Source organism: Chionomys nivalis, chromosome 19 (assembly GCF_950005125.1).
Source record: "Chionomys nivalis chromosome 19, mChiNiv1.1, whole genome shotgun sequence".
NCBI classification, from domain to species: domain Eukaryota; kingdom Metazoa; phylum Chordata; class Mammalia; order Rodentia; family Cricetidae; genus Chionomys; species Chionomys nivalis.
The window spans coordinates 40514193-40541799 of record NC_080104.1 but is presented as its reverse complement, the minus strand read 5'-3'; the positions used below and the strand labels follow the sequence as shown (position 1 = coordinate 40541799).

At 42.6% G+C, this 27607-nt stretch overlaps 1 pseudogene; it reads left to right on the top strand.

The window, feature by feature from the left end:
- Positions 1 to 20315: 20315 nt before the first annotated feature.
- LOC130862390 (U1 small nuclear ribonucleoprotein C-like) lies at positions 20316 to 20797 on the top strand (annotated as a pseudogene).
- The last annotated feature ends 6810 nt before the right edge of the window (positions 20798 to 27607 follow it).

The following is a 27607-nucleotide window of genomic DNA, read 5'->3' as shown; positions in this document are numbered from 1 at the left end:
TTTAGCTATCTCTATTTTTGCCTTCAGTATATCAAAAGTACATTATGTTGAAAGTTCTATATTATCAAGAGAGAGACTATTTTATTTCATTTGGCTAACATATAAATTGACATACTTTCAAGCATTTCCTAGTCATCTATTTTTATCACACACATAAAAGTAACAATCCCAGGTGTTACCACAGCAGGCTCAGCTTTTCGCACCACTGTGAAAAGTGCAATGTCCCCTGTAGCAGGCCTCTGAAAGAATATAGTCCTATTTCACAGACCTTTCCTTCAGTTTCTCTCAAATGAATTTGAAAGAGATGCCCCATCTCTCATCATCTTTATCTGCAGGGTTTTATAAATTATTTTAAAATTAATGCAGACTTCCAAAGCTTACCTTTCTATTTTGTAGCACTGGGGATTGAACATCCAACCTTGTGCATTCTAGGAAGTACCCGACATCCTCGATTCTAACAGTGAGCCACACCCACCCCACAAATTCTTTCTGAGCTCTTTCTTTGTTTGGGTTTTTTGGTTTTGTTTTTTTTGAGACAGGGGTTCTCTATAGCTTTGGAGCTTGTCCTGGAACTAGCTCTTGTAGTCCAGGCCTACCTCTCCCTCCCGAGTGCTGAGATTAAAGGTGTGGACCACCACCACCAGTGTTTCTTTTTCTTTCTTGGTTGAGGACCTCTTATATTCCAATATCATCTAGCAATCCAGGTTCCTAGTTGCTATTGTAGTGTATGTGTTCTTTCCTGATAATTATGTGTTCAAATAAATAAAAAAATTTAAAAACCTTAAATTTTCCTTCCTTTTTATCACAAAGGAAGCAAGGAAGACCAGCTAAATTAAATACACATAAAATTTTAAATACATTCCTCTTCATTTTGTAGTTGAAGATAACTTCAAAATTTAAAAAATTGCTTCTCCTATTTTAATATCTAAATACATTTGTCCACAATGAAGAAACAACACTTCATGGAGAAAGGACTGAACTCAGGACAAAAGGAGAAGGAAAGGTACAAGATGACCTGGAAAACATCTTGGGCTGGAAAGTAAGATTGTGCCCAGGAAATAAAAAGGTGCATGAAGGGTTTAGAAAGGGCCCACTGTGGGATAATTGGGGTATTAAAAAAAACAATTGGGGGGCTGGAGAGATGGCTCAGAGGTTAAGAACACTGGCTGTTCTTCCAGAGGTCCTGAGTTCAATTCCCAGCAACCACATGATGACTCACAGCCATCTGTAATGAGGTCTGGTGTCCTCTTCTGGCTTAGATGTAAATGCAGGAGGAACACTGTATACATAATAAATAAATTTATAAAAGAAAATAAGAACAATTGGCTATAACCCATGGACTAAAACAAGAGCCCATGAGTCTTTAGTAATGAAAGGCAGAGATACACAAACAGATGAAAGAGAACAGCTGCTCCCTTAAGGTACAATTCCCTCCGATAAATCCAAAGGGGCAGATGGTGGGGGGGCGGACGGCCATTTTCAATTGTAATAGTAAAGATTGAGCAAACATCCTCACTGGCTACTAGAAGGGGAGAGGCAAAAAGTCTATAAGAAGCTAGAGTGTTTTGTGAAAGGCAATACAACATGGCAGAAGTACCTAGTTTTACATAATCAACAGTACTAAGGAGACTTGACCACAGGAGGTAGTATATGGTTCTAAACTGAAACTTGTGCCAAAAAGGAAAGTCTACTAAAAGGTTTATTGGAACAATTGAAGCAATTGGAATATGGGCCCGTCATTTAGATAAACGTAGATCCTACGTTTGATAATTGCGTGGTTATGTAAAGGAATCTTTGTCATAGTAATTTAACATGGAATGCAGGGATGTCAAGAGCATAATGGACGTGACCCGGTCTCAAAAGGGTTAGAAGAAATAAACTAGACAGAAAGTGATACAACCTATACATCGAAATACTCAAAATTGATAAATTTGAGTGAAGGATATTCAGATGCTCCCTGTACTTGGCTTTTTTCCTAAATCATTTAAATTTTCTTACTTAAGAAAGGTTATTTTCTAGCAACTTCTAAGGGCAAGGTGTATGCCCACCAGTAGACAGCCAGGAGAAACATCTGAGCACCTTTGGAGGTTCCTTGTCTTGTCTTCCGCTCATGATGAACGCTGATTGGGGAGGGGACATGTAAGCTAAATAAAGCGCTTCCTCCCAAATTGCCTGTGGTTACCATGTTTTATCACAGCAATAGAGAGCAAAGTAAGACAAATAATGAAAATAAAAAATTAAAAATGCAGGCACATGCACAATTTGAAGACCTTCATGTCGCTAACAAACTTCGTCCTCGTCCTCCTCCTCCTTCTGCTTCTTTTTGGTTTATTTGTTTGTTTCTTGAGACAGGGTTTCTCTGTGTAGCCCTGATTGTCCTGGAACTCACTCTGTAGACCAGGCTGACCTCGAACTCAGAGATCTGCCTGCCTATGCCCCCTACTTTTATTTAATTAGTCACCTGATTTGTGTAGTCAGATACTAAAGTTGTTACCAATTTTTGCTTTTACAAATAATCTTCAGTAAATAACGGTGAGAATGTTATACTTCACTTTACCTCTGTCTGAGTCAACGGAATAAACTCCCGAAAGTGTGATTGTGAAGTCAAAATGTACACACACTGGTTTCTCTGGGAAGCAGATTTTGGGGGGGGACTGACAGGGTTCAGGATGTGTTTTTAAAAGTGCCCTGGAATCCAGCTGCTATGGAAGATAGCAGAAGGAAGAGAAACTATGTGGAAGGAGAAGTTGACTGACCCTTGCTGCACCCGTGGACCTAAGCTAACCCCGCGGGGAAGCTGCACAGTTTAAATGACTCATTGGTCTTCAAGCGTTGGGTGGAATCCCTTCCTGTCAATCCCAGGCTGTGGGCTGCTCCAGCAACGCTTGCCCTTGAGTGAGGCTGCGCTCTGTGGCTGAGGCAAACGTGAAAGGGTTGACAAGGCTGCCTGCTAGCAGAACTCCTCGAACGCTGGGGCAACGAGACTTGGAAAGAAAAATCTGAATTTTTTTTAATAGATTTTTTACCAAAGTGCCACACCAATTTATACTCCACAGACACAGACATGTGTGCGTGTTCGCCCATATTCCTCCTCAACGTGCTGCGTTATCAGACTTTAGTGTTTACCTGTCTGATTGATTAGGTGGAAGGTAACATCTCATGGTAGTTTTCCTTTAATTCTTTTTTTAAACTTTGAAGGAAGTTGAGCTTCTTTTATATTTTAAAGACCCGCATGTCTTTCTTTTCACTGAATGATCTGCTTATATTGTTTGCACATTCTCATCTTGCGTTGACTATTTTAAAAGTGACGTGGCAGGAATTCTTAGTGTTGGGTCAATTAGCTGTGCTTTTACCACACGCCCTTCCAATATAGCATGAGACAACCTTTCGTTGATGTTTTCTGTCTGTGTTATTCACGAAGGCATGGAGGCTGCTGTAGTTATTTTACACTATTTTCTGTTTTCTTTTGTTAATTTAATAATTAGTTCCTGGCTCATTTCCTTTATTTGGTTATTTTTCTCTGTGTTTGTCTTCCTTTAACTCTTTGAGAGGCAATGAGGTTTTTTTTAAAAAAAAATTCTTTGGTATTTTTTTCTTCCCTTCCCTCTGTTCTTTTTGTAGAATTTCTTCAACGTAGCAACTCTTCCAAAAGCATTCAGTAGCATGGTGTCTGGACTGGCTGGGTTTATGCCAACTTGACACAAGCTAGAGTCATCCATGAGAGGGACACCCTAGTTGAGAAAATACCTCTGTAAATAGGCAAGCCAGAAGAGCATTTTCTTAATTAGTGATTGGGTGAGGAGGGCCCAGCCCATTGTAAGTGGCGCCATCGCTGGGCTGGTAGTTTTGGGTTCTTTAAGAAAGCAGGTTAAGCAAACCAATAAGCAGCACTCCTCTTTGGCCTTTGCATTAGCTCCTGCCTCCCAGCTCCCGCACTGCTTATGTTCCTGTTCTGGCTTCCTCTGATGATGGGTGGTGATGTGGAAGCCAAATGAACGTTTTCCTCCCAAGTCTTTGGTCGTGGCGTTTCATGGCAGTAGCAGGAACCCTAACTAAGACAGTATCTCAAGTACTTGCTAGCAAACAGGAGGCACATGAGATTTGGTTCAATCTCCAGTACTAGAGAGAGAGACAGGGAGAAGACACACGTCCAACCTTTACTAGCATACAACAGTCTTTATCAAGAGACTGTTTCTTGTTCTTGTTGGGTCTCAAAGAAACCTGGGACCATTCTGATGTTAGCAACAATGGTCTGGGTTGGTTTTATTTTGCAATAGGATCTCACTATGCAGGCTGACTTTGAGCCCACAATCCTCCTGTCTCAGCACCTGGGGATTACAGATGTACTTCACCAAATGCGGCATCAACAATGTAATGTAAGTGTAGTTTTTCTTTTATAGGAGTAACTGAAGGCTCACGACAGACCTCCTGCTCTGCTTGTTTCTCTCAAGATAATAGCTCTAAGTGTAAGTGGAATTTATCGTTTCTTTTTTCTTTTTCTTTTTTGTCAGCATGATTAGGTAAGGTTGAACCAACAGGTACAGCCTAATAAGCTTACATAGCTCTACGTACCCTAAAAAGGAGTATATGTTTATTATCAACTGATCACAGTAGAGATCCATATAGTTCCGTATTTATGTTTTAGGAAATGGCACAGCAACTCCTGTGAGCCAACCTCACAGCACAGTGTGAATTTCCCCAGTTCACAAACTGTTCTCTTAATACAGACCGACATTGGCTTCTTTCAAATAGGATCTGATTTGTTGACAGTTATGGTATCAGAATCGGGAACCGCCAAAAGACTCTTCCTGAGCCCTGAGACCAATGCATAACCAAAGGCCGCTGCTGACTGAAGCTAACTGCTTTGTCCTGAACCAGAGTTATGGGTGTGCCTTTCTTGGCACGAGCCCCGGTCCGTTTGACTCAAGCTTTCTGACTTTATTATGAATGCCTATGTCTTGTTCCTGTTCCCCACAAGTCACCTATTTATAAAGAGGAAATCTGCCTCCCTGGTCTGTTAGTAGAGCTACTGACCTTCTACGAATCGAGTAGCTTTAGGGAACCTAATGCTCTGAGAGCTTTTCTCCACCTTCCTCAAAACCCAGTTTCTGGGGCTGGAGAGATGGCTCAGTTCTCCCCACAGGCAGCTGATAACCTTCTGTAACCACAGATTCAGGGACTCAATGTCCTCTTCTGGTTCTGCTGTGCTAGGCACCCACATGGTGCACAGACATACACTTAGGCAGCAGACATACATATATACATTATTTTTTACATATAAAAAATAAAAATAAAAAAAATTCAAAAAAAGAAAAACAAACCCATGCTTCTCACACGCATGCTCACTACAAAGCGGCTCATGCTACTTCAGAAACCTAAGTGGTTTTTTACATTTTAATGGACTAATGCCGCACGTGTCTTTACGTTTGTAAAGTCGCCCTTCTCTTTCTCCCACTTTTTTCTCTTCTGTGCTGAGGATCAAAACTCCCAGCTTCCCTATACAGTGGACAGCTCTTTCCCACCGATCTCCAGCCCCAACCCCTGGGCAAACTTTACACAGGATAACCAGGGTGAGCAATACTCAAATTAGAATATCTTGAAAGTCTCAAAAACAATATGATCCATTCTCTGGGTTGCAGGAGCCTCCACAGACTGAAAACTCAAAAATAACTTCGCTTAAGGAATCTTTACAGAACATTCTTGAAAAATGAAAGACTAACCCACTGGCTCTGCCAGGCTTCTGGTAACCCCTTTTCTCCTCTCTGGGCTCTGATGGTCTAAGCCTACCAGTCCTCTGAGCTCTTACCCTTCCTGCCTAAGACGTGACAGTAACTGTTTACCCTCAAAAGCAGGCCCTCAAGCGCAGCGTCTTTACACCGGTGTCTTATTCCGAACTCAGTTACTGCAAAGGCTTCCTTGGTCACCCTACAAAGAACTGAGCAGGTGGCAGGAAACCTCAGAGTACTGTAAGGACCCGCAGCATACAGCTCTCTACTTTATACAACTCCCCCTCCCCCAGTGATAGTGAAAACAGGAAATGGCTGGAAAACTCCACGGGGACAATTCCAGACCTTGCAGATCATACTCAACACGCCGCCAAAATGAACTGTGAAGCACTAGACAAGCGGGTCAGCCCCCATCACATCCCTTAAATGTTCCCCATTACCAACTGGGCAGTCATCTCATCTTTCAACCGAAAAAGGAAGCATCTGCTATGGATTCTCAAGACTGCCCAGCAGATGTCAAACTCCATTCTTGTCTTAAGGATGAAGACGATGATGTGGGTTTGTTGGCCCATTTAGTAAAGAAAGAATGGGTGATAATTCCCTTAAGAGAATCATAGTGTCTAGCAGAAGATTTTGAAAAGACATTAGACCAAAAAGAGAAGCTTCAAGTAAATTAATTGCAGGGACTCCAATATAACTTTAAGAAATCTGGGAACTGGGGATTATAGCTCAGGGGTATAGCATTTACAAGGTCGAGTTCAATCCCAAGAACACACCACACAAACCACACACACATACATACACACCACACACACAGACACACCACACCACATACAGACATACGGTCACACACACACACCACACACACTATACACACACACCACATACAGACATACGGTCACACACACACACCACACACACTATACACACACACACACCATATACAGACATACAGTCACACACCACACACACACACACACACACCTCCAATTTTGCCCCTGTTGATAGAGTTGCCTATTGTTAGTGCAAAAATAAAAGAGTTAGTGAGAAGGCTCAGTGGGTAAAGGTAGCTGCTGCCAAGCCTGGCAACCTGTGTTGGATCACACTGAACTCACATAATGGAAGAGATAATCAACAGAAGTTGGTCTCTGACTTACATATATGCACCCTGTGCCCCTCTCCCAGCAAACAAAAGTGGAATTTTATTTAATTTTATTTTTTTATTTTTATTTTTTTTTTCGAGACAGGGTTTCTCTGTGGTTTTGGAGCCTGTCCTGGAACTAGCTCTGTAGACCAGGCTGGTCTCGAACTCGCAGAGATCTGCCTGCCTCTGCCTCCTGAATGCTGGGATTAAAGGCGTGCGCCACCACCGCCCGGCCCAAAAGTGGAATTTTAAGAAGAAAGAAAAAAATAAAGGGTGCTGGATAGAAGGCCCTCCCTTTATAATACGAGAAAATGTGGGGTCTTCCTCAGCTATCAGGGTTGACAGGGCTCCAAGGAACTGCCTGCCAAATCACTTCCTCAGTTTCCTTAAATCAGCAGTTCTCTGTGGGTCATGTCTTCTTTGGGGGGGGGCTCAGAATACTCTTTTTCAGGGGTCACATATCAGATATTTACATTATGATTCATAACAGTAGCAAAATTACAGTTATAAAGTAGCAATGAAATAATTTTATGGCTGGAGATCACCACAACATGAAGAACTGTGTTAAAGGATCCAGCATTAGGAAGGTTGAAAACCACTGCTTTAAATCAACATAAAGTCATAAGAATAGGAACTTCTGCTCGGCAGTGGTGGCGCACACCTTTAATCCCAGCACTCAGGAGGCAGAGACAGGCAGATCTCTGTAAGTTCCAGGTCAGCCTGGTCTACAGAGTGAGTTCCAGGACAGGTTCCAAAGCTACACAGAGAAAACCTGTCTCAAAAAAACAAAGGGAGAAAGAGAGAGAGAGAAGAGAGAGAGAGAGAGAGAGAGAGAGAGAGAGAGAGAGAGAGAGAGAGAGAGTTAGCTTCTTATGGTGAGAGTTTCAAAACAAGTTAGAGTTCCTCTTTTTTTTCTTTTGAACCCACTACGGTCACTCAAAACCATCATTTCCTGTCATGCAATCTTGCCCCCTCTAAAGCTACTAGGTAGGGATAAGCTGTCCACAGCCACTACTGAGATCCGCAGAAAATTCTCTTCTGAAGAAATAGCTTTAGGTAGATCGCAGATTTGTGTCCTCCATGCCCAAATTGATTGCTTTAAATTTCTGAAATCTTAGGGGTGTCTTCTTCCACAAATATAAGAAAAATTTTAAACACAGAGCCTGTTTAACTTAAACTTGATCCATCCCAGTTCCTAAATTTTTTCATTGCTTTCAAGAACCCAAAGTAAACAAGGGTTCACTCCAATAGTAGAAGACCCAACAGACTAAGGACTAATATTCTGTGCATCAGTTCTTATAATGGTATCTTACCTGTCAAAACCAATGTCCAGAGAGAAGCATTTGTGGACAGCCTTATACCTAGAAATACATATCCCAAGTATATTAAATCCAAACTGCTTGGCAGTAAGGACACTGGCTGAATCTGAAGGATTGACACCAGTAGATTCATGTTCTATTATGTTTAGAATACATGCAGTTAAGAGTGCCAATATTTGTTTGCTTTAACTTCAAATACTCAACAGTGTAAAACCACAGGGGAACCTTCTCATACTCTTTTGCAAGATATACATAGAGATTTTTTTTCAAGACAGGATTTCTCTGTGTAACAGTCCTGAGTGCCCTGGAACTCCCTTGGTAGACCAGGCTGGCCTCGAAGTCACTGAGCTCCACCTGCCTCTGCCTCTCAAGTGTTGGGATTAAAGGCGTGCGCCACCATCTCTCGGTTTACATAGGGACTTAAAAGCCAGTTTTCACACGAGTTCACCCTAGATCAGGTGTCTAGACAATTTGTCTCTTTGTTCTTCATCTGCAAAAAGAGGCAGAAGTCAATTTGAAATATCTATCCCAAGAACTAGTTTATGAAGAACACATGGTCTCTTGGGATAATCTTAAATATTTACAAGAGGCAGTACATTGTTTATATTATACATTGTCTACAAAAGCAACCCTGCCTTTGGAGTGATGAAATATCATCCAAGATTAGCCTAGAGCTATAACTGAGACAATTCTGAAGATCCCATGGACTTCCAGGATATCGTAGGGACTAGGTACTAAATCTCTCTCTCTCTCTCTCTCTCTCTCTCTCTCTCTCTCTCTCTCTCTCTTCCTTCCTTTCAATATTTTTTTTTCTTTTTTGACTTCTCCTCTCTAAGCAAAATAAATATAGCATTCAGGCATTCCTTTCTGAGGAGAGAAAACACAAGGAGGCCCGAACTTAAATGAGTTTTTCCATCTGTACACCTTAGGATAGACCAACTACCCTGATACTGTCTTACTTTTCATGAGTAGAACAACCATGTTTTGGGTGCAGTGATGGTTGAATGAAAGAAAGAAATTAAAAAAAAAAAAGGAGGATGTGACTGCTCCTAGGTATGGTGAGGAGAAAGTTTATGTAGAGAAAAGGAAGAGCACAGCCAGAGGCAGAGACATCTGGGAGATCCAGAGTGAACAGGGCCATGAGCAGGGCCCTGAGGAGAGGGGGGAGCCAGGAAGGAAAAGGACAGACAAAACGGGCAGGTAACCAAAATGGCTGAATTACATAGCAAGGAGCCTCTGGGGAAAGGGCAGCCCAGCCCCTAGGCTGGAGAAGGTTAGGGTAGGGGTGGAGTATGCCAGTCATACCCTGTAACTGATAGAGACTGAGGAAGGCTAGGAAAACGAGGCCGGCATTTTGATGCCATAAATAGGTACCTCAGCCAATCATCCTAGGTTTGAGGCCTAACAATGGTGAGTGTTACATTTCAATGTGACCAGATCTACACTCACCAAGGAGACAAGCTCTGGCACACATGTAAGGCTTCTTTAGGCTAGTCTCTGGGCATGCCTGCATTGATAGCATGTCTAGGGTAATTGGCGTGTTGAGACCTGCCCACTGTGGATGGTGCCATTCCCTTGGCCAGGATCTTGGACTGTATAGAAAGGAGACCGTGAGATGTGCATGCACTCATCGCCTTCTGCTTCATGATTCCCGATGCAACGTGGTACATACAATGGTGACAATATAACTGAATGCTTTTTTTTTTTTGTTATATGACTTTAACCAGTGAAGTATGTCCCTCAATCATTTAATTTTAACTGAAAATTCTCCAATGCATAAAAACACCCTCTAGGGCTTTTGAGATGGCTCAGCAGCTTTGCAAAGCCGAGGACCTGAGTTCAATTCCCAACACCCACGGTAGAAGAAGAGAACCAAGCCCCAACAGTTGTCCTCTGACCTCCACATCACTTCCAGGCAGGAGGAACTACAGGCATTTTAAAAATTCAAGTGAGAAGACCTGAGGTCATATCACTACACTAGTCTAAAATATTTCCCTTCATTTTTTATCAATAGTATCTACATCTTTTGGAAAACATGAATTAATTCTTGATGAAATTGTCACTAGACATATCCTGTTTGAGGGCCATGCTGGGATATATGAGACACTATTTTAAAAATTAAAGTAAGTCAGGTGTGGTGACATATGTTTTTAGTCCCAGCACCCACCCACTGAGACAGTGGGGCCGATCTATTGGGAGCTCACCAAGGCCAGCTGGACTGTGACTGAAAAAGCATGGGATAAAACCGGACTCTCTGAACATGGCGGACAATGAGAACTGACGAGAGGCCAAGGACAATGGCACGGGGTTTTGATCCTACTTCATGTTCTGGCTTTGTGGGAGCCTAGACAGTTTGGATGTTCACCTTCCTAGACCTGGATGGAGGGGGGAGGATCTTGGACTTTCCACAGGGCAGGGAACCCTGACTGCTCCTGGGACTGGAGAGGAAGGAGAAGAGGAGTGGGGGGAGGGGGAGAGGGGCGGGAGGAGGGGGAGGGAAATGGGAGGCGGGGAGGAGGCAGAAAATTTTTTTTCAATAAAAAAAAAAGTGCGGGATAATACATATGCCTTGTTCTAGACTTTAGTAATGATCCTACAATATTTTAGCCTACTGACATTTTAAATGCATTGAACTCTAATGGAGACATTAAGAACAAAACAGCAAAACCTGGGATAAATGGAGATAAGGAAAAGTGAGAAAGAATTTCAGACAGCCCAGTTTCTTTTTGTGTAATAAGTGACCAATCTCTTCTGGTGAAAACTGACACACGAAATGTTGTATTTAGTTCTAACTGTCAACTTCAGAGCTTGGACTCATCTGAGGAGTCTCGACTGAGGGGTTGCCCGAATCAGATTGGCCTGTGGGTGTGTGTGTCTTGGGGGAGGGGCTTGTCATGATAGTTAATTGCTGTAGGAGGGCCCAGCCCACTGTGGGTGGCACCATTCCCTGGGCAGGTGGTCTCAGGCTGTATAAGAAAGTCAGTTAACCTTTGAGGGTGCCAGCAAGCAGCGTTGCTCCATGCTTCCTGCTTCAGTGAGTTCCTGCCCTGACTTCCCTCAATGGTAGACTGTGACTTGGAGGTGCAAACCTTTCTGCCTCCAAGTTACTTTTGGTCAGTGTTTTATCCCCTTCTGGAACATGAATATAAATAGAGTCTCTTTATTTTATACCTCATAGTACCGTTTAAAAACTTTTAGCCATGTATATTAATTTGTAATTAAAATTAAAATATAGCATTTATTGTAAAATCTCAACCTCAATTCTTTTTATTTAAAATTTATTCATTTGTGTGTGTCTCTCTGTGTGTATGTCATATGCATTTGGGTATTGACAGAGACCAGAAGTGGGTGTCAGAACCCTGTAGCCGGAGTTGCGGGTGGTTGTCAGTCTCCTGTGGGGGCTGGGAACTGAGCTTGGGTTAGTTAAGAGCAAAGGCATTCTTAACCACTGCGCAATCTCTCTAGCCCTGCAACTTCAAGTTTCAAAAAATGTGTGTGTATGTATGTGTCTGTATGCCGGGAATATGGGGATGCCCAAGAATGCCAGGGGTCAGATTTCCCAGAGCTGGAGTAGCAGACAGTTGTGCTTAGCAGGGATACTGGGAACTGAACTCTTGACCCCATGAAGGACGGCAAGGGCTTTTAATGCCCTAGCCATTTCCCCAACCCAGTTTTTGGTTTTGTTTCAAATTTAAATTATATTGTGTGTGTGTGTGTGTGTGTGTGTGTGCGCACGCGCATGCATGTATGTATGCAGAGCCCTATGCTACACATGTGAAGGTCAGAGGATTACTTTAGTTGTCTCTCTCCTTCGACCACATGAGTCCCTTCGATCAAGCTCAGCTCATCAGGCTTGTTAGCAAGCCCCTCTACCTGCTGAGCCATCTCGCTGGTCCTCAGCCTCATTTTCTTTAATGGGACTTAGCTAAAGCACATAGTCTGAGTTTCTACTGTCCGTGGCTAAACTGTGTCAGGAAGGCAGCTTTCTAGGGGAGAAGGCTGCACTTTAATTGCTACTGAGAATAAAGCCTTCGCTAGACTGAGGAGTTCTATTCATTACTCTTCACCGTAAAGTTGAAATAAGTCAGCTTTCCCTGTCACATGGTGGTGAGCAGAGAGTAAAGCAGAGGTTATAGAGACGGTTTGACAGCCCTTTATCAAGTAATACTCATCGCTTGGAAACGAGATATTTATGGCTCAGCGGTTAAGAGCACCGTCTGCTTTTGCAGAGGACCTGGGTTCAACTCCCAGCACCCACATGAGGGTTCACAGTCATCTGTAACCCCAGTCCCAGGGGATCTGATAGCCTCTTCTGGCCTCTGAGGGCACAAGACACACATGTGCACATACAGACATGCTGGCAAAATGTTTTCACATAAAGGAAAATCCTTAAATCCTAAAAAGAAATGAGCCTAGCTAGAGATGGTGGCACAGGCCTTATCTATAAGCTCAGCACCCAAGAAGTGAGTCTGAGGCCAACCTGATCTACATAGTGAATTCCAGGGCAGCCAACCAAGGCTACATAATGAGACCCTGGTGTGGGGGAGAGGGGAGAGGGGAGAAAGGAAAAAGGAGGGGGAAGGGGGGAAGAAGGGGAGAGGGAGAGAGAGAGAGAGAGAGAGAGAGAGAGAGAGAGAGAGAGAGAGAGAGAGAGCTTTAAAATGAGGTTGTGGGGTTTTGGAGTAGAAACTATAATACTTGCTAGGTAGAAGGAGAGAACATTTAAACATATAGGATGCTCCATGTGTCTAATGTTTGTTTTATTTTTGTAAAATTTCCTATCGATGAAATCTGAGTAGCATCCTGGGTATCCTGCAAACAGATTTTCCAGACATCTGGATGGGAATTCGAGCTTAGCAAAGTATGACCCATCCATAAGGTATATCACGACATGGGCCCTCCTGTGATCAGGAGATACGACGGAACAGCTTGTGTTCTTTTGTGTCTTTCATGTAACTTACCAATTAAGCATCCTGCATGTTTATGAACAGTTACGTTGAGCTGAGGTGAGGATGCTCTAGCACCTACCTGTCCTTATTGGGGGCTCCCTGGTTAGCAAATCTCAAGACAGAACAGAGCCCAGAAGTTAATGTGGTTGAATAGGAAAATGGAGACTAAGGCAGGGAAGAAAGACAGGGGTGGAGATGTGGCAGGGTCAGCCATAGACAGGACCGAAATGCTCACCAATGTTTGGAGGGGTTAAAGATTTAATTCTAATTTTATTTAAAAAATTAATATATTGGGTTTTTTTGCACCCAAATTTGTTGAATGAGGTTCATAGCTAGCTGTTCAGCCTCACCAACTAACTACATACAATACTTGTTTCTCTTCAGATCCTCTGTGAACCTGTCTCAGTTTTAGATTTCTCTTACTCTGTCAATCACACATATGTGAAACTCTGTGAAGTGTGAATTCTTTTTGAAGTTTTTTAGATCAAGTTTTCTTAATGCATTTTGCATCATGAAATAAAGCAAACAAATAGAAAGCTATGTAACTGGTGCCTATAATTCTACCATGCAGACTTTACCATTTTTGCTTTGTTTTTATTTTTAAAAATTTATTACTATTATTATTATTGGGTTGGTTGGTTTTTCAAGACAGGGTTTCTCTGTGTTAACAGTCCTAACTGTCCTGGAACTAGCTCTTGTAGACCAGGCTGGCCTCCAACTCACAGAGATCCGCCTGCCTCTATCTCCTGAGTGCTGGGATTAAAGGCAAGCACCACCACCACCCAGCTTTGTTTTTTTTTTTCTTTTAAATATTTATTTATTAAGTATACAGTATTCTTTCTGCTTGCATGCCTGCAGGCCAGAAGAGAGCACCAGACCTCATTACAGATGGTTGTAAGCCACCATGTGGTTGCTGGGAACTGAACTCAGGACCTTTGGAAGAGCAGGCAGTGCTCTTAACCTCTGAGCCATTTCTCCAGCCCCCAGCTTTGCTTTTTTAAAAAATACTAAACAAAATGTTCTAGATAACTGAAACGCGTCATCATTTTCCTGTTGGTCCCATGACTGCTGCTCTCTTTTAGGTGGCTATATGCTCTTTGTTGCTTCTAACTTACCTGCATCAATTAGGAACACAATATTTTTGTTTTTAAGCTGATAGACCTGGTACAATAACACACATTTTAATTGCTTGTGCATATATATCTGAGTACATGTGTGCGCACAGTGCTGTGCACGAGTGTGTGCATGCGTGTGGAGACTGGAGGACAGCTGCAGGTATCATCCGCCTCCTCTGAGGCAGCCTCTCATTGACCTGAACTCACAGACTGACTCATTGGGCAGGTGCCTGGGATCCTCCCTTAAGCTTCCTTAGCTCTGGGATTACAGAGGTATGCCATCGGTCCCAGGCATGTTGTGAGGGTCCCAGAGCTCAAACTCAGGTCTTCAGGCCTGGGAGACAGGTGCTTTCCTCACTAAGTTACCCCCTGACCAAGCATCTGCATGTAGGGCCATATTATACAGGCCCATATTTCTACATTGTATGGCGACCAGAACTTCAGGGCACAGTTTGCACCTGCCACACAGAAGGTGGTCACCTAGCCTTTTGAGACAAACTAACGCCATCCTAAACAAAGGGTCAGAATATGCTAATGTCGCTCTGCTCCTTCTTTGTAATTTAGGGGGTCCCCTGGGGAAAGACTTGTTTTTCAGTCTACCTGACAGAGCAGGCATACAGAACAGTCATAGGTAGGACGATGTGACAAAATGGGCATAGAAAATGTGGACGTGACCACAGTCAATCTCCTGGCTACCTAGGAAACAGAATGCTAATAAACTCCCCCTCAGTTTATGTTTTGGTATAAAAGTTGTTTGGAGAATAAACGCAGGTGATTTTCAGGATGTGAATTCGGGATTTCATGAAGGATCCCTGAAAACTCCCTCCCGGTAAAGTCATGTGAGTTGTGTCTTTATTTCCACACCTCCACTCTGGTTTGAGAATAATTTATGTCGAGGCTGGACCCCCACACCTGCATATTTTGACTTTCACTTTGAAAATAAGGCATTATAAAGATTTATCTTGCCAGGTGGAGTGGTACATACCCATAATCCCAGGGTTAGGGAGGCAGAGGCAGGAGGCTCACCACAAGTTCAAGTGGTATACGTGGTAAGTTCTAGGCTAGCTAGTGCTATGTGGTAACTCTCTGTCTCAAACAACAACCAAGAGCTGATAGGTCAGTGGAAGAGTGCATGAAGCCCTGGGTTCAATCCTCAGTACTGCAAATAAAATAGATAATGTTTATTACATTGAGAGCTGTATGGATTTCACTTGTAAGACATGAATGGTAGTGACTGTATTCAGCTACTGATATAGTGTTTCTATTATTCAAACTTTTAAACGTGATGTAATGCTCACTTTTCTCTGGAATAGCAACATAGAAGTGATTTATCTTTTCATATAGCTTATAATAACTCAGGATAGAAGGTTTTAGGTAGGTGTAATCTAGTTGGGATTTATTTTTATGTGTGCTGACCTAGGGGTCTGATTTATATTTTTTTATATACGGAAAAAACTGAGAATTTTCCATCCTTTCCATTTTAAGTTGAGACACTACAGGCAGAGATGTGTGTAGGAGATAAGACTATTTTTTCTAAAGACCACAGTGCCGTTTTCACACATAATAAATTGGTGTTCTTCTTTGTGTCGCTTGCTCCCTTGCCCACGCTGAATTTTTCCCAGATGTCATTTTACAGTTGATCATTGATATATATATATATATATATATGAACACTGCATCTTGTTGGTTGATAGTTGTCTTCGATCTGTCATTCCTTCTTTCCCACCTCTGTCTCTTATTTAAGAAACAGAATCATTTGTAAAACTCCGCATCCAGGTTTGGTTGACTGTACCCCCATCCTATGAACAGAGTCACTGTGCACACTGAGGTATAAACTAGTTCAACCTTTGCGCCATGAATGCTTTTTAAGTGGCTTGTATGTACTTCCTATTTAGTTACATTGGGGGACATAATGTCTGGTAGCACCTTTTATTACTAGACCTTATTTTATTTTATTTGATGCTGGGAATGTAGCACAATGGTAAAGCCCTTGCCCAATGTGTGCAAGTCTTTGTGTTTGCTCCCCAGCATGCACACCTAAAAGTAATGGACTTCAGTATTTTGATTTTCAGAAAAAATTGAGCAGATAACAGAGAGTTCCTGAATTACCAGGTCCTTTCTGCTCTATGACTAACATGTAGCGTTAGTATGGCATATTGTTACAACAACTGATACCTTATTATTCATTAAAGTCCATGGTTTCTTCAGATTTCCCTTGATTCTTGAAATGTCTTTTTTTATTCTAAGGTATGCAACAAAATACCCTAACAGTTTCACTTTGAATGGTGTTAATTTTCATCAGTGGGTTCAAGTATTTTCAGGCAGATGGGCCATTGTAAAGTTCTCTATCAAAATCTTTGAACTTTATTTTTAGCATCTATTAGTAGTCACTGCCTATGCCCATTATTTCTTCAGGAGTTGCAAAGTCATGCTTTTAAAAATTCTGTTATTTCTTCTGCAATTATTAGCTAGAATTATCGTATGCAGAATTTTTAGTTTTTTAGTTGTTATCTTAGAGAGATTTTTAACGATTCTCAGTGTTAATGATTCTAATAGAGTTTGTGGTAGGTATGAGAATTTCCGACTTGTTTTACCTTTTAAAATTATTTTCACAGCAGTACAAAGAAAAAGCCTTATATTGCCGGTCAAAAGATGAGTCTTCCATCCATGATATTATGAAAGAAGCATTTGGTTTTTGCCCCATTTCCTGACTTATTGCTTCTAAAAACCCTCGGAGCCTCCAGGGTAACTGGAGTCTTTTACAACTGAAAGCCCTAGACAATTTCAGGACGTACTCTGGTTACAGGAAAGTCCATGTCTTGATTAGAACATTGGGACTTTTAACCACACCCTGCTAATATCCAGGAAGAGAAGGGTTAAAGGCCAAGTTGATCACCAATCATTAATTATTTAAGCCATCATATCTATGTAATAAAGGCTCCATCGACTCTTCAAAGGGAAACTTGGGGAACTTCTGGAAGGACAAGGAGTGGTTCTTTGAGGGTGGGACATTCAGATAGGAAACTCCCTGCCCCTCCCCCAGGACCTCACCACAGACGTCGCTCATCTATGTCATTGGAAATACCCTTTATGAGAAATCAAGGAACATAACCCAAGAGTCGCCGAGTCCTGTGAGATGCTCAAGAATTTAGACAGGCCCCAGGAGGTAGTATGGGAGCCCTAATTTATAACTAATTGGCCAAAAGCACAGGCAAGGAGCCAGGTGTAACGGTGCGTGCCTGTAGTCCCCGCACTTGAAGGTAAAGGCGGGAGACCAGGAAGGAGTTCAAAGTCATCTTTAGCTATATCAAGAGATGAAGTCCAGCCCAAGTTACAGGAGACGCTTGTCTTTAAAAACATGCATGGGTGAAACAGCTCAAGGCTGTGATTGGCATCTGAAGGGGAATTGAACCCCTAACCTGTGTGTTGTCAGGTGAGAATTTGCTCGGTTGTGGTGGTGGTGAAGGTAAAACCACATATTGGGGTCACAGAAGTATCCTGTTGATTGTGCTATATGAGATCAATGTATGTGTGTGTGTGTGTGGGGGGGGGTGTTCATGATGCAGGTGCATCAGGCCCCAGAGGGTGACATCAGGCTGTCTTCCTTAATCACTCCTTCACATTATTTTTTCGAGACATGGTGTTTCCTGAACCCGAAACTCCCAGAGATGCCGGGATCAGTCTGTCTCTACCCTCCCATGCTGGGGATATGGCACGTTGTCATCCACACACAGGTAGTTGCTGTGGATCTGAACTCATGGCCTCTTGCCCGTACAGTAAGCACTCCATTCATGGATCTCTCCAGCCCTGAGTTTTGTTTTCTACATAGTCTTCCTTTTAGGTAATTTGGGCCATGTTTGGAGACTCTCCAAACCATATTGTTGAAAGGCAAATTATTTTTTGAAAGGCCAATTAGTAAGTTCCTTACAAAGAAGACTATTTGAATATTATCATGTGAGCCAATACATTCCAAGCTCTTAACTGACGTTGACAAATCGTCTACACAGATTTTTAAAAGCTAAATTAAATAATTTGCGTGATGTAATAGCGAGCACTATAATAGTTTATGGCTAAGAAACTGAGAGCCAGGCAGTTCAAGGAAGTAGCCTGAGGGAGCCAAGTCGTATTAATATATTAAAGAGAATTTCTCACACAAATATAAGAGAAAACAACCCTTTTTACAAACACAGATATGGCATGTCAGCTATTTCCCTTCTCACAAACACATTCCATGTCTGAAGAGCAAATAGAACTTTCTATAAGTGGTGGCGGTGTTGTTTGCATCAACCATAGTCATGAGAGACTGTTTCTGAGACTTCCTAAGTTTAATTTCAAGAGCCAGAGGATGGTGGGGAGGGAAATAAGGAAAGTTAAGCCGACGTGATTCTAGTCACGTGTCTGAATATATGTGAAAACTAACTCAAGATCCCAGGCGGCCAAGCCTTTGGATTTCACCCATCTAAAAAACGACAAATCCTCCTCAATGATGGCTCGTGCCTAGTGCAATTTCTACAGAGACTGCCTTGCTCACTCCTCTTTATATGCCCTACTCTATCGTAACTAAACTTTAAAGACAAGAGAAATTGGGCATGGTAGCTCATGACTGTAATCCTATTTGGGAGACTGAGGCAGATGGATCCCTGAGAAAGACTTCAAGGCCAACGTGGCCTACAGTGTAAGACCCTGTTTTCAAACCTAAATAAATAACTCTATACAGGTGACTTGGAAGTTCTTCATGACAATAGGCTTCATGATAAGAAGACGTCTGACTTGGCTGGCCAAATGACCTCTAATAGACTTCAATTACATTATCGTCTCATTTCTGGGTTAAATGACACATTGGCCAATGTCATTAATGAGGGTTGAGAGATGCTCCGATCTAGGAGCATAGCAATCAGTCACTAGGAGTCATTTTAATACCATGTTCATTAGCAGAATAATATTAGTTTCTTCCTGAGGACTTAGGCTCTATCTAGCTACAGGTTCTTAGTCCCACTAACAGTGTCAGGTATGGGTTCTATCTCACGGAGCTGACCTTAGATCCAGTCAGAAAGTTGTTACTCCCATAACACAAATGCCTTTTTTTTTTTTTTTTGATACAAGGTTTCTCAGTAGCTATGGAGCCTGTCCTGGAACTTGCTCTGTCGACCAGGCTGGTCTTGAACTCACCAAGATCTGCCTGCCTCTGCCTCCCCAGTACTGGGATTAAAGGTGTGTGCCACCACCACCTGGCTCACTCATGCCATTATTGCATCAATCCACATGTCTTTATTGTTGTAGTTTGTGGGGGTCATGGCTAGGGTAAGCCTGATGATTTCCTTTCTCCTTGTGTAGAGTGCATAGCATCTTCCAGTACCATGAAAACCATCCGGTAACGATTAAGCTTCCAAGGGAGGACCAGCTTGCTTTCTCCATGATTTGTGACTCAAGTAAGTGGTGTTTTCAGAAATAGGGTCTTACTGCCATGTTCTGGGAGGCAAACAAGGGTATTGGTTAGAGCCTATAATGGTTGGGGGACAATGAGACACTAGCCAACAAGTCAAAACAAGGTGACTCAATAAACTCTTTTACTTTAGAGGTAAGTTGGTCTCAAGAGTTTTGATTTAATAACAGAAAGAGTAAATGTGTAGTGACAAGTCAAACACTTATTTCCAATACAGTAGCCTCTTGGGATCTACTTAAAATCTTCCCCAGTTCACTGCCTATTTTGTGTACAAATATTAATACCTCAATTGTTTAGAAAGTAAGAAATATGACCCAGAGTTTTAAACAGACATACAAATGGCATTCTTGGCAAGTCCCAGAGAGAAGAAAAAAAAAAAAACAATATTGAGATTGGAATCCAAGTCTTCACGCATGCCTGACAAGTTCTCCACCACTGAGTCACGCACCCAGCCCAACCTAGAATCTCTTGTTGCTCAGAGCCATGGTATTTGACATCATTGCTTGGGCCGTACTCCACAGATAATAAGAGGCTGCTGGTGTGATTTGAGCTGTATCCCCAACCAGCATCATTAAACTTGTACCTCGAGAAGCAGTTAGCCAATGGCCTGTGGAGCAACATGCCTAAGTTTTATTGTGACTACTGTGATACGTATCTTACCCATAATTCTCTGTCTGTGAGAAAGACACACTGCAGTAGTTGGAAGCACAGGAGAACGTGGAAGACTATTACCGGAAATGGATGGAAGAGCAGGCCCAGAGCCGGACTGACAAAACAACGGCTGGATTTCAACACGGAAAGATATCTCCAGCTCCATCCTCTGCTCCTCCTCGTCCTGCAGAGGCCATGATCCCTCCTTCCCCCAGTCTCCTAGGTCCTCCTCGCCCTGGCATGATGCCTGTACCCCACATGGGGGGCCCTCCCATGATGCTGATGAGGGGTTCTCCTCCTCCTGGGATGATGCCCATGGGACCTGCTCCTGGAATGAGGCCTCCCATGGGTGGCCACATGCCCATGATGCCCAGGCCTCCAATGATGAGATCTCCCTCTCATCCTATGATGGTGCCCACATGGCCTGGCATGACTCAGCCAGACAGATAAGAATGGAAAGCCTTTTTTTCAGTTTTGTATTTCTTGTTCTGTTTCAGCAGGAGATCACGGTGCTGAGCCTGGGTGTTTTCCAGCTGCATGACAAGCAAGGCTTCCCCTTTCCTAACAGAATAGTTTGGAGGGGAGAAGTGGGATTAGAAAAAGTGCAGATTTCACTTACATTATGAAATGTGAAAATAAAATTGTCAGCTGTTTGAGTTAAAAAAAAAATTGTATGTTGAAATCTTAACATCCAATATGGCGGCCTTCAGAGATGGGGCCTTTGGGGAGGTGATTCAGTTCAGATGAGGTCTTGTGGGTGGTGTCCTGTTGTAGGGCTGGTACCCTCCCACCATGGGACATCACAACACTAGCATGCTCTTCCTTTTTCTATGTAGAAATCTTCCATCTGTAAGCCTGGAAGAAAGTCCTCAGCAGAACCTGACAATGGAGACACCCACTTCTTAGACTTCCAAACCTCCAAAGCTATGAAAAATTTCTTTCTGTTGGTTACATCAGCTAGTCCCCAGGGTTTGTTATGGTGGTCCAAGCTGAACAACACAGACTAAGTCTCACCTAATATTTGGATAAAAAGTCAAATGTGTGTATTTCGTTATTTCATGTTCATAAGAATCCTAGGAATTGTATTTCATCGTTTTAAACTGATACATAATATTTGTGCAAATTGAAGAGACACAGCACAATTTAATGCTTGTTTATAATGTGTGATCATCAGGTCAGAGCAATTAGCATTTTCATCTCTTCAAATATTTATCATTCCTGTGTGAACTTTAGACTCTTCTAGTTAATTTGAAGAGTTATTGTGTCATAAGTTGTGGTAGATTGTAGTGACAATGGAGCCAATTCCTCCTCTTTAATATGTTTTTACTTTAAGTCTTTATTTTATTTTATAGAGACAAAGTCTTGTAACTCAGGCTGCCCTTGAGCTTACTGCTTAGCTGAGGTTGGCCTTGAACTCCTGATCCCCCTGCCTTCACCTCCCAAGGCCTGGGATTGCAGGCATGCACCAGTATGCCTGGCCTTCTCTTACTGTATTTCAGTACCCATTAACATATCATACTATACTCCCCTGTCTCCAAAGAGCACCACCCACTCTCTTCTGTGAGGCTGATTTGTTTCTAGCTTCCATCATGAGTGAGAATATGCTGTATTTGCATTTCTGTGCCTGTGAGTTTCACTTAAATTGATGTCTTCTAATGCCATCCACTTTGTTGACATTACAAGATTTGGGCCAATGTGATGGTTCCAGTGTGATAGTTCAATTGGTAAAGCACTTGCCATTAAGTCTGGCTGATGACCTAAGTTCATTCCCTAGCACCTGAAACCCAGTGCACATGTAGACACACAACAATCTCTCTCTCTCTCTCTCTCTCTCTCTCTCTCTCTCTCTCTCTCTCTCTCTCATACACACACTGTAATAAAAACAATTAAATGATAATAAATAAAAATTACAAGAATTAATTATTTTTATACTTTTACTATATTAACTGAGTGTATGTTATTACCTACCTTCCTTCCTTCTCTCTCTCTCTCTCTCTCTCTCTCTCTCTCTCTCTCTCTCTCTCTCTCTTTCTTTCTTTCGCTTTTTGAGACAGGGTTTCTCTGTGTAGCCTTGACTGTCCTGGAACTAGCTTTGCAGAGCAGGCTGGCCTCAAACTCACAGAGATACTCCTGCCTCTGCCTCCTGAGAGCTAGGATTAAAGGCGTGCGCCACCACTGCCTGGCTCATTTCTTTTGCTCGCAGGTTGATGGGCACTTTGCTTGATTCCACATCTTGGCTGTTGTGAATGGTACTGCAATATGGCAAAGTAGGCATTATAGCTGCAGGAATTAAAGCCCAGAAAGTTTGGTGTATTGCTCTGAGTCCCCACAGCCAGGAAATTACTATATTCATTACTTTTCTATTCTAGTGATAAAATATCCTTGACCAAGGGTGTGTAAGGTGATAATGGTGGGGAAGCATGGCAGCAGGCAGGCGTGACAGCTGGAGTCACAAACCCAGAGCTCACATCCTAACTGCAAGTAGGAAGCTGAGAGAGCAAATGGGGAAAAGTGTGTGGCTTTGAAACCCCAAAGACTGGTGACATAATTCCTTCTGCAAGGCCACATCCCCTAAGCCTTCCCAAACAGTGGCACCAAAACATCTGAGCTTATGGAAGACATTCTTATTTAAACCCCCACAATGACCAACTCAGAACTTAGGAGACCAGCCTTCTGCCTTTGTTGTATTGAAACAATTGCTGCTGACGTCTAGGCAACTATAAAAATAGCATTCTTGTTTGCATCTTTAAATTGACAGTTAAGCAGAAGCCCAAATTGCACACAAAGCCCATTCATATGTGAATGGACAAACGAATTAAGGTAAATGTATATAAAGATTGCTACTCAGCAATAAAATGCACAACAGCATAGACTAATATCAAACTGCAGCATTGCGTGGGAAACAAAAACAGGCAAGGAGAATCAGGTATGGCAGCTCACACCTGTATCTCAAAGCCCAGAGACCAAGGCAGAAATGGAGCAGCTTACGGGGCAAAGGGTTGATTTCCGCTCACAGCCGAGGAGTGCAGTGTATCACAGCAGAAAGGTCAAGGCAGGAGCTTGAAGCAGCTCACATTGAGGCCACAATCAGGATCAGAGTGAGAAATGCTTACTTGCTGCTCTGTTCTCTTTCTCATTTGCATAGTTCAGGATCCCAGCCAGGGAATGACACCACCCACAGTGGGTGACCCTTCACACTTGAACTAACCTAATTAAGAAAATTCCTCATAGGCCTGCCTAGAAACCCATAACTTAGGTGATTCTAGTTTCTATGAAGTTCATAATTAACACTAACTAGCTACAAGGTCAGCAGTCTGAGCCTAAGTGAGACCCTGTCTCCAAAACAAAAATACAAGAAAATAATAGAGCCCATCTGGCCTGTTTATATAAAAACCTAGAAAGTGCAGTCTGCTCTGTAAGGACCCACAGTGGATCACTGGTTGGTTGGGGATATGAATAGATGGAGGGTTTCCAAAGGGGTGTAAAGAAACTTGGAACAGGTGGAAATAATATACCGATTATGGTCATGCGTACTTGTGTCAAACGTGATCAACTTACAGGCTTTCATTACATGCAGTTAAATCCATTCAAAGGGTGGCGGTTGTAGCTCGGTGGTAGCGCACTTGCTGGGCTAGCATGCACAAGGCCCTGGGTTTAATCCTTATTATCACAGAAAGAGAGAAGAAGGAGGAGGTTAGAGGGGGAAGAGAAAAGAAAGATAGCTGAGGGGAAATGCAATTAAAGAAGATAAGTCCAACCATCTTAGTTTCCTTTAGAAGGATCTGTGGTTCTTTCAAAGAGTGGCCATATTTTCTATAGCCCGAGAGCCCATTTATTTGTTTACCTATTTATTTAATGATTTATGTTTTATTTTTATTTTATGTGCATTGGTGTTTTAGCTGCATGTCTGCCTGTCTGAGGGAGTCAGATCCCCCCCGAACTGGAGTTACAGACAATAGTGAGCTGTCCTGTGGGTGCTGGAAACTGAACCCAGGTCTTCTGGAAGAGCAGCCAGTGCTCTTAACCTCTGAGCCATCTCTCCAGCCCTCTCTCCTCCACAAACCCATTTAATTAGGTCAGTTTTATGATTTCTCTATCTTGACAGTAAGTAGTTGTCATGACTCTGGCACCTTTATTTTTAAATTTGGCCGCTTTTACAGAAAGCTGAGGTGAGTGCTATGATCCGCTCCCAGTTAGCGGCCTGCCTGTCCCCCAACACCTTTGCTGGACTTCTAAGAGGAATAAACTCGTCTCATTTCCTCAGGCATTTGGATTTACAAAAAAGAAAACAGAGGGTTACTTACAGGGGTCTTTAAAGCAAGAATCAGTTACAAAGTAACACCAGACTAAAACGACCAAAGTCTTGCATATGGAGGCTCCTCCAGGAAGCCCTTCCTTTCCACCTTCTTCAGGCAGCTGCTCGACAGAGAACCCTCACTCTCCATGTCTGAACTGTTCTGTCCTCTTTACTTATTGTTTTAGTTATTTTTAAATCTTGCCGTGCCCAGAATATCTTCAGTATGCCCCACCAGACACACTTTTGAGCCTTCTCCACAGTGCTTGCTCTTCCTGGAAGCTCGGCTGCTGTGGAGTGGATCAGCAGAATGAGGTCAGCCGATTCTTTCCCCTCAGCTCCTTCTCTAGAAGGTCGCTTCAGGCGGTTGTAGCCCTCAACCAAGGCTATTTCAAGACGGCTCGCTCAACACAGCATCCTCTGACACACTCCCTCAGCCCTGCCTATATATGGTGGTAACAGTTTCCTTCCCGCCCATGGTGAGTTTCTGTATACCTCATTTCCCCCTTCACCGAGCCATGTATTTGTAATTAATTCCATTCAATTTAACTCAATTTCCACATATATGTTTTTTTTTTGTTCCCCTTGGGACCCTCAGTTAGGTCCCAACTTAATGACTCCATTGTATCTTGAAAGCATCATAAATTTTAAAAATGAGTTTATCATTGCTAATGAGCCAAATATCATAGTGTAGTCTACCTTAACTGTTCTCAGAATGACACTCGCCTAGAATGGAGAGAAATATCTACCACAAAGCCTATTTTCTAGCAAAGCATTGAATAGTTCACCTAACTTATTGAAAACTACAGTGGAAATGAGAATTGGATTGCTTGTATAGGCATGTATTTGTACCAGGATGAAACAGAATTGATCATCCCAGGTGGTTTCTCTGTTTTGTTAGTGTCAGGCATGAACCCAGAACCTTCCACATGCTGGGAATACAATCTACCACTGAAGGGCACCCCCCGGGTGTTGTCTGTTCTTATCTGCTTTCATAGTTTATGTTGGGGGAATATTATTTCAAAGTGTGTTACTCTTATTTATGTTGCATTTGTTTACCTCTGTGGAGCTGATACTTTGCCTGTCTTGAACACCTGATGGTCTAATAAAGATCTGAATGGCAGGAGAAAGGATAGGTGGGGCTGGCAGGCAGAGAGAATAGATAGAAGAAGAAAACTGGGAGATGGGATTTGAAGCAATAGCCCATCCAGCCACCCAGCCATTGTCAGCTAGCCTTGGAAAGCTGGAGTATAAGACAGACGTGATACAGGTCTTGGAGCCCAGTAAGTTTGCTTGTTTGTATAGACAGAAGTTTCTGTCCCATCTGGTCCTGCAGCCGTTCAGTTCCAAAAAACCACACAGAGACATATTAATTATAAACTGTTTGTTCTATTAGCTTAGGCTTATTATTAACCAACTCTTACAACTTAAATTAACCCATGATTCTTGTCTATGTTTAGCCACATGGCTTGGTACCTTTTCTCAGTGGGACATTCTCATTTTGCTTCCTCTGCGTCTGGCTAGTGACTGTGTCTCTGTCTTTTTTCTTCCCAGAATTCTTTAGTCTGGTTGCCCCGCCTGTACTTCCTGCCTGGCTACTGGCCAATTGCATTCTATTAAACCAATATGAGTGACAATCTTTACCAAGTACAAAAGCATCATCTCACAGCAATTTGTTTTGAGATAGAGCTTTTCTGTGTAACAGCCCTGGCTGTCCTGGAACTTGCGTTGTAGACCAGGCTGGCCTCATACTTGAAGAGATCCACCTGTCTCTGCCTCCTAAATGCTGGGATTAAAGGTGTGCACCACCAGCTTGGCCTAAGTTTGTGTCAAACCCTAAAGTAGTATGCTGTTTTCTTTGTAGCACTAAACTTCTGGTTCCTTATCTGTACAGTTCCATTGCAGCTACCTATAAAGTTGCTATGCAGACTAATGAGAAATACCTAAGACAGGAAAGAGGAGATACTGAGCACAATACAGTAGACACTGTAATCTGTGTCTTGCTTAGCTTTGTTAAGTACTTAAAGCCAAAGCTTTCCAGTTGACCGAACATGGTGATTCATGCCTGTAATCTCAGCACTCTGGACACTGGAGCAGGGAGTAAGTTTGAGGCCAGGCTGGGCTACATAGTGAGAGTCTGTCTCAAAAGCAAAGCAAAGCAAGCAAACAAACAAAAACCACAGTAAAAATTTTTAGCATGATTTAATTTAAAAGTTAATGGAAAGAGTGATTTTTAAAGGTAAGAAAAAAAAGCAGTTTCTTGCTTCTTGCTGTAGCTGGCTCTGCTGAGCTGCAGGTCCCTAAGACCCTATAACTATTCCAACTTCAACAGTATCAAATGCTTTATTCAATCCATGGGTTATTTTTTTTAATATTTATTTATATTATGTATACAATATTCTGTCTGTGTGTATGCCTGAAGGCCAGAAGAGGGCAGCAGACCCCATTACAGATGGTTGTGAGCCACCATGTGGTTGCTGGGAATTGAACTCAAGACCTTTGGAAGAGCAGGCAATGCTCTTAACCTCTGAGCCATCTCTCCAGCCCCCTCCATGGGTTATTTTAATAGCATGCTATAAATACCCTCTCATCAGCAAATGTCTGAGATCAGTCTTGTTCTGACAAACAGATCCTGTGTGCTCAAGGCGTGTCTTTCCCTGGGTGATCACGATTTGACCAGACTGTAAATTTTATCTTGACTGCTGATTCGCATTCTGATTTCCTCCCTGAGGACTGGAATCCTAATTTGAACCCTAGCCTGGGCGTCTTGCGGGGAGGGGAAAGACTGTTTAGTCAAGCACCTGGAGGTCCCTTCTCCCTGGGAACTGATCCAGTCTTTGTAGTTCCAAGTGAGGGTTGGGGGTCTTACTTACCCTTAGCAGGACCTAAACCAGACTCCACTTTACTTACCTCAGAAGGTGGAGGCAGGAGGATTGTAGGTTTGAGGTCAGTCTCAAATATAGAGA